The sequence below is a fragment of the Hesperophylax consimilis genome, chromosome 28 (genome assembly GCF_061612785.1).
Source record: "Hesperophylax consimilis isolate HC1 chromosome 28, BYU_Hcon_1.0, whole genome shotgun sequence".
In the NCBI taxonomy this organism is placed as follows: Eukaryota; Metazoa; Arthropoda; class Insecta; order Trichoptera; family Limnephilidae; genus Hesperophylax; species Hesperophylax consimilis.
The window spans coordinates 23,596,872-23,608,843 of NC_142863.1; the positions used below are offsets into that span (position 1 = coordinate 23,596,872).

Genomic DNA, 11,972 nt, shown 5'->3' on the forward strand with positions numbered 1-11,972 from the left:
TTAGCACTTTTAGCAGGGGTTCAAGGCGTGAACTTTGTCTACACGGAGAAAAATAAGTATTGATGATTTATTAAGAATCTCTTTTAATTATTGGTAATCCGGTTTTAAACTGGATTGCAGGCATTTAACGAATGAATTAACAGGATTCCTAAACATGTGTTCCGACATCGTGACAATGTATTCGAAATTTACAAGAATTTTATCAGGAAACCTGTTATTTTATTCGTTAAAGGCCTGCACCCCTATTTTAACCGGATTATCAACAATTTGAAGAGATTTTTAATAAATTAGCAATACTCACTTTTCTTCGTGTAGGTTTTGGCGGCACCATATTGTTTCGGTTCAAAATTTAAAAGATTCAAAATTCAGGTGAAGCCGGTTAATGAGTACCTAACTTGTGGTATAAAATAAGGCTGGTATTTTAGGCATATGAGATATTTAAGTTCGTCAAGTTGCTCTCTGGTAGAAGCCCTGGCACATGGACCTAAAAAGCCCTGGACAGAGCGTCTGTGCGATTTTGTATGAATGGAATTGAAGCCAAAATCTAGGGTAAGGGGAAATTGCCTGGTAGCCATCTTGAATGACTAACTTTTGAACTGATTTGTATACAAAGTGGTGCATATTGAACTGTTATTATTTTATTTATGTGTTGTTAATGCAGTTATAATTTCTTATGTTTTTTTGCTATTTTCATACATCTTCCCCCTCACGTCCAGGGCTTGTTAAGTCCATGCCCTGGAATGATATTCCTAGTGATAGCATTACTAAAATGAATAATACGTCGGCCACTGAAAAGAGATTTGTGGCAACACTGACAACCAGGAAAACATAATAATATTATTCCATATGTTAAAACCATGGTTAAAACACAGCCGTATAAAGCGCACACCACACATTTCCAGGTCTTGTATCCAATAACCTTCTAGTATATTTTTCCTTCAATGGGATATTTATTCATGCACGCCTTCTCGATGCTTCATGACTGACGCTGAGGGATTCGCCGATCGCAGCTACGGCGCCATTTTGTTTTATTATTTCTCGTTCTCGTACTATGTTATATTTTCGTGTGAACATTTCGTTACGAGGGGCTACATGCGCCGGCAGGTCCGAGCAGCCGGCGCTCGAATATATGTAGGTACAACATGCATTTGTAAATAGGTACTTTAATTTTTATCTGAAATGTAGGGAAGCCATCCATTGTGGAGAATTATTTAATAAAAAATTAACCTTTATAAGTTAATACTCAAACAATATTGTTTTTTGTGAAAACATGCCTAATTAGTTGACAAGGCATGCCAACACGTTCAAAAATTATCCAAGCGTATTTCAAGCACGAGGGGAAAACTTAAAATGTATGAATTATATGGAGCACTGGAGGATATATGTGATTATCAGTGGATAACAGTGGTACAGCTGTTCACAGCAAAACAGCTGTAGAAGTTCATATCGGTAGCATGGTAACGGGTTGTTTCGTTGGTTCGTTCATGTATAATAAAGCATTAATATTTTGTCTTCCTTTTTATTTATTAAATCTCTTCAAGAACTCAAAAGAAAGAAATTCTTCTTATAACCATTTCCTTATGATTCTTATTTTTATTTTTGTGTAGCGCCGTCTTTGTAAAAAATAACCTCAAAGTCGATGAGAACTGAGGTGTTAGGTATTATTAGTGCCTTGGCACCTTAAAAATTCAGCAAATAACATTTACAAAACATATGAAATGTTTCACGGTCAAGAAGGTTAATGGATGATCGTTTAAAAATATATATTTATGCTAACGCAGACCCGGTAGATAGTCTAAATTCTGGATACATGGGTTCTAATTTTGAAAATGACAATTAAAATAATTTTCTATCGAAATTTTACATTATAGATAGGTACTGGGTCGCTTGTTTGAAATCTTTACAAAATCAGTTCCATTCTGAAAATGACACTCAAATTCAAAAACAAATTCGAGTTAATTGAACTAAAGTTACAATCACTGACAGAGTGACAGACCCACAACCGAAATTAGTGCGATGGACGCTGTAAACTTTGGCCATAGAAGGAGGAAGCGCAACACGGCGTGATACCCCAAAAATAAAACACGGTAATACATTTGGCCGCGAAAATCTCTAAATATTCGTGATATTAGAATTATACCTAAGTAGGTACTATCTTAAAAAAATAACACGAAAAAAACAAAGTTATTTTACTATTATACTTATGTATACAGGATTTTCCACTAAGAGGTGAAGGCAGTGGCGGCCAGCTAATATGTGCTCCCGAGCGCCGAACAACCAACAAGATTTCCGACATGGCTAATCACAATACGAAACTCGGTTCGGTTATAATATCTCATTCAAAAGGTACCTACTTATTAAGCGCGCTTAACTTGCAGACCGACTTTGACTTGTGCCTATGTTCGTAGCAGTTCGTTTTCGATTGCGATCCAAAATTTAACTGCTTTGTCGCATATTCTGTGGAACAGTCGAAAGCGTGGGTCCATACCATTACATACTATTCTTTGCAAATAATACCATATCAAGAACGGCGTTCGGAGTTTTACCACCACATCAGAAGGAACGGTTTATTCAGTAGAAAGTTAAACTAAAACGCGTATGTTTGATATTATTGTCGATATCGTTGTTTCAATTTACCATCTGCTATTTTTCAGCGAATGTTACGCTTCTTCGATACAAGCATACAGGATAAAACTTGTCATTAAGAGATGAGTGATGGTCAGATTACTTATTATCAGTTCAGTCAGTACTCGCCGTTGCCAGGCATTGTCTCTTGAATTTAAAACTTTTCTTACTCTGAGAAAGTTTTGAAGTTTAATTGCAGGTTATATCGATCTTGTATATCAATTATTAATAAGGCATATCAATTGCATGTTATACTAATTTATGATTACTTTTGTGTTTGTTCAACGTATAAATTAAGAATGAGTTTGAATGTGGAATACATTAAGAATAATAGGTCGAGTTTTGAAAACAAAGTGATAATAAAAAATGCCGGTCCACCTAAAACCCGAACTGATAATAAAATAAGAGTGCAAATCTGGATCGAAGAAGTTTACTCGATCATTTAACAAAACAATGTATAACAAAGCTTGTAGCTCTGTGCATGTGATCAATTGAATAGTTTATTTTGTTTTACGTGTTTAATTTACGATGTTGATTCAGTTTGGACAATCAGCGGTGTTACTGATGTAACTCACCTTTCTGAAAAAATCAAAAAACATAATTCTTATCATTTACATTTACAAAAAGTTTTGAGCTTAAAGGTTTTAGGAAAAGTTGACATCAGAATGCAATTGGATTCAGGCTACCGTGCCTAAGGTAAACACCATAATGAGCCATTTAATAAAAATCGATACAGGTCAAATTTCCCAGAACATGATTTCAATGTGACGCTTAAAACGTATGACTTCCTAAATAAAGTTCAGTACCTAAAAGGTAAACTCTGTGCAATTTACGCCCGCGACGATTTTTCAAAAGCTAACGGCGCTTTATCAATTTTACAACTTTTTTATAGTACTTGTTTATTAGAAGACTTTCCCGAGACTGTGAAATTACTAAAACTTTTGTGCACCATTCGTGACCTTTGGAATGACCTCAGTTGAAAGCTAAAGATGTTTCTCAACGTTAAAAAGAATAAAATCTTTTAACACGTTGAGCCAGGACAGACTGAACGCACTATCAGTGTTAAGCATTGATAGAGGTCTTTGCTAAACAAAATGAACAGAGAATAGAACTTCTTTATAAATAGGTATGTACCTTTATTTAATTTATTTTATGACTTAATGTTGTAATCCGGTGAACCCCCACATATTTTGACCACCGGCCGCCACTGGGTGAAGGTACTTTTGAAGCTGTCATTTTTTGACATTTGACAAGTAGAAACTACGCACTTAATAAAAATGGAACGATACACGCTTCAACAACGCATTGAAATTATTAAAATTCACTTGAGTGAATCAAATGCAAATCATCTTGAGTGATGAGGCCCATTTCTACCTCGGTGGCTTCGTCAGCAATCAAAATTGTCGCATCTGGGGCTCGGAAAACCTAAGTGTTATTGTTGAAAAGCCTTTCTATCCTCAACGTGTGACTGTTTGGTGCGGTTTATGGTCCGGCGGAGTCATTGGACCTTACTTTTTCGAAAATGAGGCTGGAGCAACAGTTACGGTGAATGGATTGCGCTATCGAGAGATGATTAATGATTTTTTAAGGCCGGAATTGGATGGTATTGATCAGGAAATCCTAAATAGATGGAACTGAGTTTTATTTCGTATGTTAACTGCTGTAATTTTTTTCAATGTCATCCAATTTCAGAGATATGCGTGTGCGTGCGCGTGTGTATGCGTGAGTGCCACTAAAAGTTGAAAGAATGCATTTCCATCGACAACGAGTATATTTACCGAGTTTCAGCTTGATTTGATGTCGGGAAGTGAGTGGGTTAATTTCCACATCCAAGATTACATTTCATTAATTCATTTTATTTAATCATTCATTACAGAAAACAAAATCTAAATTCAAATGGACGTAGGTATTTAAATATCATTTGAAATTAGGTACCCATTATTATAATATTTTAGGTTCACAAGAGCAGAGGCGTATCTAGCCGCTTGAAATTTTCGCGGGAGATTGCAATGCATAGCGTAAACATTTTATAGTTTCCCGCCGTTTTCTATATTCCACAGATTGGAAGCTGCAAAACGTCCCGTCACGCGCCGGGTATTATGTCTGCGGATGTGTCAAGGATTTAATATTTCCCGGAATTGAAAATATTGTAAGGATTGTTTTATATAAACGCGTGTTCAAATACACCCAAACGTGCTGTAGCATTTGAAACTTTTCGCAAACAAACGAATAAAGATGGCGACGATTGAACGGCTTACGGAATATGAACGTTTGTTTTAGATAGATTTTTTTCAAATTGATAATATTATTTTTATATTTTTATCGTTAGATTAGATTGAACTGTAAAATGACACTAGAAATCATGCCAACTTGGAGTGTATCACTGAACAGTGCCCTTATAATACCGACACATAAATTATAATAATTGGAATAAAATAACATTGTTTTTAATACCATTTTATTGTATATATTTTCAATATAACCTTAATAAAGATTTCGGTTCGGTATTGCAAAGTTTCTATAGCGAAACAACAAAATATAATCAGAATGTAATGGATTATGCACCAATTTTCATACAGACCAGTTCAAAAGTTAGTCATAGAAGATGGCTGCCAGGCAATTTTCTCTCCCCCTTGATTTGGCTTCAATTCCATTCATACAAAATCGCAGCAATGTCCAGGGCTTTTCGCGCCTACGCTAAATGTGGGTATTTTCATAGATACAAAAAAATCACGCTTTAAATATAGTATGCATTGTCGTAATTGTCTATGGTTTTGCCCAGTATGACCAACCTTCAGAAATCTAAATTTATCGATATTTACTCAACCGCCAAAAATAAAATTGAAAAGATCTGTTCCTGAATCTGACAACAAACATCCTATCTTAAAATAATTACAAATCGTAAATAATAATTCAATTCGTGTTCTTTTGTGCTTTTGTGGGGGGATTTGCCCAATTTGAATTTTCGAAAGAGAAATCTCAAATAATATAATCCTTTGTCTATTGGTCTTGTTAAATCGGACGAAAATTTCTTTATTTCGCGCTGAAATTCGAACCCTTTCATTTTGCGTAATGAGGCGAGCCTTTGAAGAAAAATGGCGAACGTCAGGCAAAAAAAGAACGGCGTGACGTCACGGTTAGAGAAAAAATACTTTAATCGAAAATCAAATTAAGAGATTTTTAAAAGTAATTTATAAGTGAGTCATTTCTTGGCGTTATTGAGAGATTTTTTGAAGTAATTTATAAGTGAGTCATTTCGTGGCGTTATTGAGAGATTTTTTTAAGTAATTTATAAGTGAGTCATTTCGTGGCGTTATTGAGAGATTTTTTTAAGTAATTTATAAGTGAGTCATTTCGTGGCGTTATTGAGAGATTTTTTGATTTTTCATTTAGGAACGAGATGCGTAGTATAATTATTTTTTTAATTAAAAATAATGATTTCTTATGTCTCATGTGTCTGTGTGTAACTCTTGTTCAATGAACTCTAGAGCTGGGTTTTGCTTTATTTTCATAACTGCAACTGACTTTGGGAACAACGACACCCAACCAGCATAGCTTTATTAATTGATAACTCCGGACTTAAAATGTGTATTTCTTTTGTTTACATTTATGACCGATGCCGTAATTTTTCAAGTTTACACACTTTTGAAAGGTAAATTTCTGATCGTAATATATTTTAATAAAACTTTCAGCTTCACAAATCCTGCAATTATAATATCCAAGGCTTTAAAAATATATTACAATTTTTTTTAAATGTGAACACCGCACAAGAGCCGGTGAGACTATGACATCCCCAATTGGGGTAGATATTTTGCAAGGCTGAAGGCAGTGAGGAGGGGAAGGAGATGTGGAAGTACCTGGCTATTCAGATCTGGTCACAAAACACGACTTTAGCAATTTCAAGCAACGTTTCAATTATGAATAGTGATCTTACACCAGGGTGATACTGAGAGTATCTTCCACTCTGGAACGTGCTGCAAATATACTATTTATTATTTCGAATGATTTTACCCGGGACCTCCGGATTACTAGTCGAGAGTAATCGACCACGGAGGCCGTCAAAATATAAACTCAAAAAACGCCCACACTGCATTTCTTTTAGTCTTATATCCATGGCTAATAATTTACTGATAACTCGTGGCGGAGAGATTCTGGAAATTTAATTTATTTACATATTCTATTTTTATTTGGCTCTTCCGAGGAAATAAAATTTTGTTGTTAAGCTGTTACGTTTGTTATTTTTCAATTTAAAGACGCCCATGAATTTTTTGAGCTTTGAAAAATATAATTTACACTGAAAGTTTTTTCCATAAAAATATAATTAAATATTAAATACACCCCCTTTTACAAATGGAGCATAATTTAAATTTATTATATATTTTTGAACACTAACTCCACACCTCAGGGCCTTTGTAATCTTTGGGATGCTATGTGGAGGGTCTTTATGGAATATAGCTACAAGAAGGGTATAATAGCATATTTCTTTAATAATTACTAGGTAGACACATTATTATTCTAACTAATTAAAACTCGAAAAACCATAATGAAAATTGTGATCTAAATTAATAAACGTTAAAGAATACTCTTTCGTATTCATAAATAAAAAATACAAGAAATATAAAACTTACACATTATATTAGAAACACTAGATCTCAAGGTCAAAAACATGTCCAAATAGCAACTACAAATTCAACATTTGGGCAAAAAAGCTTCCTGTACTATGGTACTAAGCTCTACAGCAAAATCCCACTCTTATTCAAAGCTCACCATATTATAACGTTTAAATCTCAAATAAAAAGCTGGATGCAAAACATGAGGAAATTAGAAATAGATAATATTCTGACTGAAATGTAATACATTTATATATTTTTTAGAAAAAAACATTGCTTAATATAGAGGGTATCCGGGGGTAAAGTGTGCTAACTTTGGGGGGCACATGATAGTACAAGTAAAAAAAAAATTTTTTTTCGAGATTCCAATTTTTTATGGTAGTTTTTCGATTTGTATGGGAAAAAAATGGAAAAATATTTTTGTATGGGAAACAGAACATTGGACATTTAGAACTACCACCCAGGACCGGTCAGTAGCTGAGTTGACATCACGTTTGGCTACCACCCAGGCGTCGCATGTTCGGTTCCTCGGCTGGCTAAGTCCTCCATCACAACACAAGCAATATTTTCCGCTTACTGTGGTGGTAGTAGGAGAATTTCAAATATTGTCAGGTTATTTGTAACCCGGGAATGTTCGTCTATCTTTAAAAAAAAAAAAAAGTTATCGCACTTTATTCCTTTTACCTGTATATATATGTGGGAACGTGTTTGGCGTATTCCCGGCATCCACCGGTACCGAAAGGCATTGAAACTAGTTCCTTAGAGCATCTTCAATTGAAACTCCAGTATAAGAGTTTAGTAAGGACGAATTAAAGTAGATAAAAATGCTTTTAAAATGTGACTATACAGGTGCAGAGTAGTGGAGAGTCTCTCAGTATCCCAATATCCATTAAGGTGAAGGAACGTCATTCAGTAATTATTTGAACATTGTTTGAAATAGCTTTAGCCATATTTGGTAAGCAGATCTGCACAGCCAGGTAGGTACTTCCAAGATTTCTTCCCCTCTCGCTCCATCCAGTTTCACAAACCACTGAATACACTCAAGGAATGCCTTCCGCGCAGATTTGAATGGAAACCAATGTAGCAACTGACTTAGAACCTTTTGGTTTTAGCCATTTATAACGCGTTCTATTTCTCTTACACTTGCACGACTTCGGATATCGCCTTCCCATTTAGATTTAATAATGGATTTCGTAAAAGAAACACACACTTCTTCTGATTCTATGCTTACAATATTAAGCTTCAACTGTAATGTATTGGGGTTACCATAGTACCACTGGTACCGGGTAGTTAGGTTAGGTTAGGTTACACAAAATTAATAAAAAACATTAACATTAATCTCAATAGGAACGATGGCGCTAAGTTTGATAGTACTTGTTATTCGGTACATGGCGCTTACACCAAAACAAAACGCCGAAAACCACATTAATATCACAAATTATTTCACACCTGCCCTGTTGAGCTAAGACCCTTACCTTTTTAATTATCTATGTTTGGTTCTGTTTCATGTTTCGTTTACATTTATCACTATTTATTATCTTCTTCTTCTATAATAATGAATTAATTAATCACGATTATGCTAAAACGATTGTTGAACACTAGATTAAGTCACAAATACTATTTGGAGAACTTTTGAGATAAAGAAAGTTCCGCAAAAAAATCTCAGAGAGTTACTGGTTATTTTTATGGGGAAGAACGTTCTGAAAAATCTGCTAGCGAAGTGTTGAAAATAATTGAAGACCGACCAAGAAACGTCTCGGAAAAGAAGAGAGAAAATTGAAAAAGAAAAATAATCATTTTATTCGGTTTGAGAAAGCTTTCTGCACAAAAGAAGGTAATAAATTTAATCAGTTGTTCCTCAGGTAGTGTTTTCATTAAAAATGTGCAGTGAATAGTGCAGCTTCTGAGTGCACTTCGCATTGATTTCAACTAACTCGAATCGGGACTTTTATATTGAAAGTGTGACGGTATTAAAATGTAAAAGAATAATTAAAATTGGAACTTCAAGGTGGAAAATTTTACAACGTCTTCAAAGAATGATATGTTATGATTTGCAACTTTTTATTATGTATTCAAGAATGATGTGCGATTTCCACCTTTTTATAATATATTCAAAGAATGATGTGTAATTTGCATCTTCTTATAACGATTTGCAACTTTTTAAGATGTATTCAAAGAATGATGTGTGATTTGAAAACTTTTTATAATGTTTTCAAAGAATGATGTGTGATTTGCAACTTTTTTATAATATATTAAAAGAATTATGTGTAATTTGCAACTTTTTAAGATTGTATTCAAAGAATGATGTGTGATTTGAAAACTTTTTATAATGTTTTCAAAGAATGATGTGTGATTTGCAACTTTTTATAAAATATTAAAAGAATAACGTTTGATTTTTATAACGTATTAAAAGAATAACTTGTGATTTTCAACTTTTTACAAAGTATCGAACTATAAGTTGTGATTTGCAGCATTTTACAATGTGTTCAAAGAATGATTTATGATTTGCAACATCTTTTAATTCTCTCCGTGTGTAATTCCGTCCGTGAGTAATTCCAGCTGTGTAAAATTGGCGATATGTGAAATTCGCGACTGTGTAATTTCGTAACGACTCCCAGTTAAAGTTGTTAAAGCGACATAAGACTCTAATAATAGGGGTTTGCTCGAATTATTTCTGATGAACGTATTACTAAAATCTTAAATGTTTCTAGAGGAATCCCTACGGACGTAAGCTCTATATATTGAAGATTAATAAAAATAGGACCTTTAGGTTAAAATATTTTATTTAAAACTTTATAAAACGTTTTTCAACTAAAAAATTAGCGGTAAGCACCAGATTTAATTTTTAAAAACGATGAACTAGTAACTTCCCGAGGTATCCCTCTAGAAACATTTGAGATTTTAGTAATACGTTCATCAGAAATAGTTAAAATAAACCCTACGAAAATATCGCTTTGGCCTGCTAGGGCAAAGTCGACCGTAGATCAATCCATTACAGAGGACCACGCGCTGAATATTGTTTTTACAGAGTTCATCAGTTATGTCGTTGAGATTCCCACTTAATTTTAAAGATTTGATGGGGCAGATTCAACCGCAGAATGTCCAATTAACGCTGTCCACTTAAGTCGTTAAGGTTCTGGATTTATTTTATGGTATTGTCTCGTCTTAAGCAACGATTCGATTTTGGATGGTGGTTTTTCAACAGGGCGTTGCTGAGAGTATCTAAGACGCTAAATGAGAATATAGGAGTTTCATTAAATGTGTGAAAAGGTGGTGTTATTGTCAAAGAATGGTTTATTTATTTATTTTTATTTATTAATCTTAAGTTAGCTCACATCTTCGTGTGTGCTAATAGTTTTATAAACATATAAACATGTACATTGTTTGGCAAACATAATCTTTCTTTAAATATTTCAATAAAGTCACAAAAAAAGAAACATTAATAATTGAGATAGACATATTTTCTTAATTCATTTTTGAACTTATTAATATTTTCTATCACAGCAATTTCCTTCGGGATTTTGTTATAGAGTTGAACGGCCTGGTACATAAGAGATTTTTGGGTGCTGGTTTTTTTTCTTGTTGGCAATCTAATTTGCTTAGAATTTCTCGTCCCGTGTCCGTGTATCTCGTTATTGTAATTTATTTTTCTTTTCAGTTCCTTAGACATCATCCCTAAGTTAATTTTATGTATAAAAATAAGTACATTCAAAAACACAGTTTGCTTCACCGTCAAAATATTCAGCTCCTTTAACATGTCTCTTATCCGTGTGTATATGTTGCGCTTAAGAATTATTTGCATTGCTTTATTTTGCAGTATTTGCATTTTTTTGTAACTGGTTGATATTATTTATTTGTGTAGATGACCAATTAAACCCCAGACCTATGAAAAGCATGTCATATTTTGTAACTTTTCTGTAGGGAAACATATCTGTACAATTCATTGAAAAAATTGTGTAAGTTGTAATGGTTTCTAAATATTAAATCAAAACAACACTTTAATTTGGTAATAAAAATGAGATTCTAAAATGTTCTTTTTAATTTCAACAAAACATAAAAAAACTTTCCACGTCAGTTTTTGCACACCCTACATAAAATAAAATACGTAAAATACACTTTATTTACCCAAGCGCGCTAAGAAGGTAACGTATGGCCCAAGAAAAAGTGAACTTCCTGTTTTTAAGAAACTTTCCCACTACTTACTTAAGAAATACTTAAGTAGTTCTATTTACGGGGTAAACTACTAAAGCACAATAAACATCTTGATGGATGTACCTCTGTAATTATCTCGCCTAGTTTGGCAAAGAGGGAGTTAAGTTTGAGCATTAGGGGGTCTTGTTAATAGACTTTAAAAACATGTAAAAATGGTACTACCAGTGCACTCGAGTTTATAATTCTTTGAAAATTAATGGCTAAAGTTTAGAAATCTAGGAAACTACACTAGGAAACTTTAAAGAAGCCAATTTAATATAGGACACGCAAGGGTATGCATGTACAGGGTTTTCCAATAAGAGGTGTTATTTTGATATTCAACCGTAAAAGATCAATGGTTTCGTTGCTTGTGTGGCACGTAGCGCCGTCCTGTTGAAAGTAAACGTTGTCCAAATCAATAATATCCAATTCCGGCCATAAAAAATCGTTAATCATTTCTCGATAGCGCAATTCATTCACCGTAACTGTTGCTCCAGCCTCATTTTCGAAAAAGTAAGGTCCAATGACTCCGCTGGACCATAAACC

At 33.9% G+C, this 11,972-nt stretch overlaps 1 protein-coding gene across 1 annotated transcript in view; it reads right to left on the reverse strand.

Moving 5' to 3' along the window:
- LOC149410399 (uncharacterized) overlaps positions 1-11,972 on the reverse strand; it is an 892,605-nt gene that overhangs the window by 5,524 nt on the left and 875,109 nt on the right.